The following is a 6,111-nucleotide window of genomic DNA, read 5'->3' as shown; positions in this document are numbered from 1 at the left end:
GAATGAATGAGTCGCGCGTTCCTCCAGGCCACCGGGCAACAACGTTTAACAGAGACATAGTTGCATCGCAGATTATTTGTGCATTGATTGAATGAAACCCTTTCCTGTTCACGTAACTGAATTCATTGTGTGAAGGTGCTTTTATTGCGATGTGGGTACAATCTATGGCTCCAATTATGTTTGGGAATCCGGCGATGGCGTGAAATCCTCGTTTAATTTCGGCTTGTTGGTGATGTCTGTATGGGAACTGGATGTAAGTTGGGGCCAGAGAAATTATTGCATCCAACACTGCCGGCATGATTCTGCTTAGTGTCGGCTGCGAAATGCCGCATATGTCTCCAATCTCTCGCTGAAATGTTCCAGTGGCCAAAAATCCCAGGGTGGACAGGAGCTGGATGTGCACTGGGATGGCTTTGGTGCCTTTTGTCTCCCGCTCCAACATGGGTTGTAAATCACGGCATAAATCCATCAGTATGTTTTTGGGGAAGCAGTACCTGCTGAGAAGCCACTCTGTGCTCTCACTGAACAGATCAGCACGCTCTTTGAAAACGCGCTGCCTGCAGAGCGTACGGTTCTCCAAATCCTCCAATAGTGCAAGATAAGCCATGGTACTTGTATTTCAAGTTTTCTTTTCAGGTTGTCCTGTCACAGCTGTCTTTTAGAGCTTGTCACACCAATCACTCAAAATGTCTGCTAACTTACTAATTGAGAATTTGTATAAATTAGAGGAAACAGGGAACATGTGTGGAGTTTGAGATTGCTGAACACCGTGACCCCTTCAATGGGTTCTATTTGTAGTTTCACTGTTCTACCACTAGATTTTGTGTGTAAGCATGGTCAGAGCTGTGCTTAAATTTACACACGTTCCTAAGCACAAGTACAAGTTGATAAATTCCATACTTTGCGTGGGAATGTTCTTACGCACTCATTACGCACACATCTGTGCGTACGCACGGTTGATAAATGAGGCCCCAGGTGATTCAAACCAGTATGAACACTAAACAAAGCAGTTTAATTTTACAAATCAGTGTTTCTTCACCTTGTTCAACGGCCTGCATGTCCAGCACCTGCAAATGTGTGCTCAGCTATTTTCTCTGATAACTTAATATATCCATCCATCCATTTTCATCCACTTATCAGGGGCCGCATCCCGGGGGCAGCAGGCCAAGCAAAGCACCCCAGACATCCCTCTCCCCAGCAACGCTTTCCAGCTCCTCCTGGGGGACCCCCAGGCGTTCCCAGGCCAGATGAGATATGTAATCCCTCCCCTGGGTCTGCCCCGAAGCCTCCTACTATTGGGACGTGTCCAGTGGTAGGGCATGACTTAATGTATGCTCACCTTATTTCTGATCCATACATTCAGGGATATACTGTACTGTCCACTGAGGTTTTCTCTTCAACACAAACAGAACTGGTGATTTAAACCAGCTGAAACACTGAATTATGTAGTTTCATGTTTAAAATTAGTGTTTCCCCAACGCTGTCTGGTTAAAGATGGGCTGCTAACCTAGCACTTGCTAATCTGTGCTCTTCCTTTTTCTCTGACAACTTGAGATGCAGACATTCAGGAGGCTTTTACTGATGGCTGAATTATCTGCAAAGGTCTCTTCCTCTACAAGTCTATTGGACCAGGTGATTTAAACCAGTTAAAACACTGAATTAAGGAGTTTTACATTTTACAGTGTTTTTCCAATGCTGCTTGTCACAGAGGGGCTTTTAACGACAGAAATATGGTGGTGCATCCTGGTGAGAAAACATACTTATATCATATTCCATTTCTGCCAATAAATCCTTTACAAGCACGAAGGCTCAGCCACAGCCTCTGTGATGAATGTGTTGGAAGATGTTGTACCGGAAGCCATGTTCTAATAGGTCAGCCATTAAGGCTTGTTCCTGGCCCTATCAGAGACATGTTGATGATAAGTGTCTCACCGGAGACCGGACATGCAGTAACAACATGCAGGGGCACTTTAACATTTTGTCCAAGGCCAGAGCAATGGAATTTCAGAAGTTATTGATCTTGTCTGGGCAGGTGCCTCTGGTCGATACAAAAGATAAGACAATATCAGTTTTAGCCATCGCTATGGGAGACGACGACAACAAGAAAAGTTTGACCTGAAAGGATAAGTCACTATAGCAAAGGAAGACACCTCAAACAAACTTTAAAAGGCCTTGCTGGGGCATTAGTCAAAAAGTAATGCTCCTCCGTGGGGCTGTTGTTACTGTGTTCATGAAGATAATGGGCAATATCCTTTGAGGGATTTTTGTTTCTATGGCCGCTCACAAATATGAGGAATAGGCAGTGTTACTCAGTTCTTAACAGTTATTTACAGCTCTGGGCGACTTGTGATGAGTTGTGTGATGTGAGCTGTCATTACTTAAATAAGGAGTTTCACAGTGTAAACAGCACCATGTGGAGCTCCTCCAGTTTAGAGTCAAGTCTGTATATAATTTGGTGATGGCATAATGATCTCTTCCTTCTTCTATCTCTGTCCTTGATGTTGTCTGTCTCTTTCCTTAAAGGGACAGGTCACCAAAACAAAAACATTGTATACTGTTACACATGTACACTGCAGTAATATTTAAGATGTTTCTGCACTTTATTTCAAAGTATTTATAGCAGCATTGCTATTAGTTAGTATTGCTTAACACTGAATCTCAACTGTGAAAAGGAAATGTACATTTTAGATCCCAAAGTCTGGGTTTAAAAAAGCATGTCTGGCACTAAAATGTTTTAGGTATATCAAAAAAAAAAAAAAAGAAGAAAATTAACAATGTAGGAAGAAAGGGCGTAGGTTTTGTATATCATTGGGAGCTAATAGTTACTGCACTCAAATTCAAAATACTGCCGCAAGTCGTGTCCGCCCCCCCTCCCCTACAGATTCGATGCTGCTGGACAGCGGCAAGCTGGAGACTGATTTGTTTGCCCACGGGCGGCCGCATCCTTGATCTTTGGTTTTCCAGCGGATGGTTCAAGCAAGTCCGGCTTCTTTGCTGCTAACGCTGCTGTCGGGATACAGCTGAGGAGAAGCCGACTGCTAATGCTATGTAGCGGGACACTGCTAATGCTGCTTGCCATGCCGCTGTAGCTCAGTCGTAACTGTAACTGATGCTGAGACTCTACTGACTGTGTGACTGGTAGACGGCGGTGGGTGGCGCAACAGGCCAAAACACAAATCCAAAACATAAACATGATTTGCGGACCGTAAATTTTTTTTTAAAATGCGAATATTCTGGCTGTGCTATTGTTGTCAGTGAGATCAGTATGTTATATTAACATTATTCCTTAGTCTCTGTGACATATTAGGAGGATTTTATGACTATTTGCTTTAGATTTCTTACATATGGCTCCTTGAAAATGAAAAGTTGGTTATTTTTGGGAAAAATGTATTTGCTTTCTAGCAGAAATTTCAATGAGAGAATCAACACAAGTCTCAGGTTTGTACCATAGACTGTGAAAAATAATGGACTTAGCCACCGTGATGTTACCCACTGGTTTGTGGAATGCCATTTTGAAGCTTCAAGCTTGGCATTTAGGGGGTCAGCATCTTGGTTTTTTTAATTTTGAATATTTGGATGAGATGGGGGAGCTCTTCAAATGCTCCTGCAGGTCCATAAACCAGGGCTCGACAGTGCGAGCGTTTCACTTGCATTTGCGACTAAAAATAGGTGTGTGCGAACTGTAAAAAATATTTAGGGGCACATGTGCGCATAAAAAAACAGCTGAAGCAGCCTATATTTTTGTCAATAAAAAAATATGATAATCTAACCGCAAATGTTGGAGGAACTCCAGCCGCCTTCCCTCTTCCCTCTTCCCCGTGTGACACGGTTATGGGCGGTTTTCCAAGCCACTGTCGGCACAATGAATATAAGTCCCACTGTCGGCAGCGCGGAAATAAGTCAAAGTGTGGAGGAAGCGGCGGACCTATGGGGAAGCCTGCTCCGTTCTCCCCGCAGTTAGGGACCGTTTGCCACGGTACCGCTGCTGGGCAGGGTGGAAATAAAGCCCTTTTCACACAGAGCGCGCAAAGCGCAGACCTCCGCCAACAAACCCATTCATTGTGTATGTGCTACCGCGGCGCAAGAGCACACCGCAATGCCGCCGAGCTGATGCCGCGGCCACCCTGCGCTCGAATTGAAAATTTTTTAATTTCACCACAACGCGCTGTGGTGACACCTCGGCGCGTCCAATAGCAGAGAAGAGCCTGAAGTAGACCCGGAAGCAGGCACCATGGAGCTGTAGCTCCTGAATGAGCCTGTACTCCCCCAAATCCTGTCTTGCGCGCCTTGCTCTCCGCTTGCTCTGCGCCCTACCCCGTTGTGGGCGCTGTGAAAATCGCACTCTGTGTGAAAGAGGCTTAAGTCCTGCAGAGTTTCAGAGGACCTGGAGAATGTTTTAGGATAATAATAACATTATATAAGATAATCATATTGCAAAGATAATATATATAAGATAATAACATTAAAGACAAAATTAAATTGCAATAATTTTTCAAAACTTGATGATTTTACCTTTCTGTACATTTAATATACAAATTCATTAAATAATTTTGCTTGTAAATGTCTATTTGCATCACGTTTATTACGGAAAACACATTATTTGATCAATTTACATTGTGCCCTTTACATTGTCCTTACTTTTTCAACTTAGGAGCACATGTGCTCCTTGGGAAAAAAGTTAGCGTCAAGCCCTGCCGTAAACGCAGCACATTTGGAGCTCGGCAGCACTTTGTGAGTCGCAGGGTGGATAATTAATTTATTATTCTATTCTATTCAGAGCTGATCAGATCAGATCGATGGTGAGGAGCAGCTGCTGCGAAGACGTGTTAGACCCAGTTTAGGCCCAGGAGAATGACCAGCTAAAATTCACCCCCTTAGAGTTGTAAAGAATGTTAGAATTAAGAGACCAAAAGGGTTTTTTGCAGCAGTTAATTTCTGCTGTTAAGTCGGACATTTTAACATGAGTGTCTATGGGGATCGACGGGCTTCTGGAGCCGGCCTCCAGTGGCCATGAGAGGAACTGCAGTTTTTGGCACTTCCACGTTTGCCTAATTTTTCAGCCCCACAGGCTGTCATTCAGTTTGTACACTTGAAATAAAGCTTAGCTTAGCATAAATACTGGACACAAGTGGAAACAGCTAGCCTGGGCAGGTCGTAGGTGGATTTTGTAACCTTTGGCCAGGCTGGCTGTTTCCCCTGTTTCCAGTGATAAGCTAAGCTAACCGGCCGCTAGTGGTCGCTTCAAATTTACTGCACAGACAGGACTCTAACTTTCACTAAGTAGGTAAGCTACTGTTCGCTGTGGTTATGACTGCTAAACACATCTATGCTGGACCATGACTTCTGCTCTTGCACCTTTTGCTGTTACTCATTGACATCTTCCTTATCGTTTCGCTGCTAAATTAAATTGATTTACCGACCATAAAAAAACATTCCATGAGGATTCTGAGTCAAGTCATGCGTCAGTTTGGGGCTCAAAATCCAGTTATCCCTAATTGTGAAATTCCAGACCTGGATCACCACCAAGATCCATGCATGAGCTAATCTGCATGGAAAATCTAATACTGTGTGTCATAACTTTTTGAATAGCCAGCTGATCAACGTTCTTTCCATTGATTCGAGTTGCACACAATAAAACTGTCGCTACCTGAAGTAGGCAGAATTTATTCAAGCCATATTAAATGATGTGGTGGGCTATCTTGATTTACATTTGACTGATTAATGAGTTGATAACACGTTGATTTATCTGACCTTGAATAGTTGCAGTATACTGTTCTTCACTTCATGGCACTTTGACCGCTATTATTACACTGACAGAATTTCTCAACTGATTTACAGTTTTCACACTGCTCATTCTTTTCAAGCCGAAGTAAACTCTCAATGAACCCTCCGGGATATTTGATTAACACGGAGGGACAAAAAAACGTTTACAGGCAGACATTCTTGTGCAGAAAAAAAAAAGGAATATTTGATAGGGCATGTCCACAACTGTCGCTGAAACACAATCATGTTAGTACTATTAATTTTCCACAAATGCAATTTTAATTACTGAACAGAATCAAAGAGTTTGATGATGCTATGTGTGACCATCTAATTAAAATTTCACAACTT

Source organism: Epinephelus lanceolatus, chromosome 6 (assembly GCF_041903045.1).
Source record: "Epinephelus lanceolatus isolate andai-2023 chromosome 6, ASM4190304v1, whole genome shotgun sequence".
Classification (NCBI taxonomy): domain Eukaryota; kingdom Metazoa; phylum Chordata; class Actinopteri; order Perciformes; family Serranidae; genus Epinephelus; species Epinephelus lanceolatus.
The sequence above is the reverse complement of the archived record's forward strand: the minus strand, read 5'-3'. Positions refer to the sequence as shown.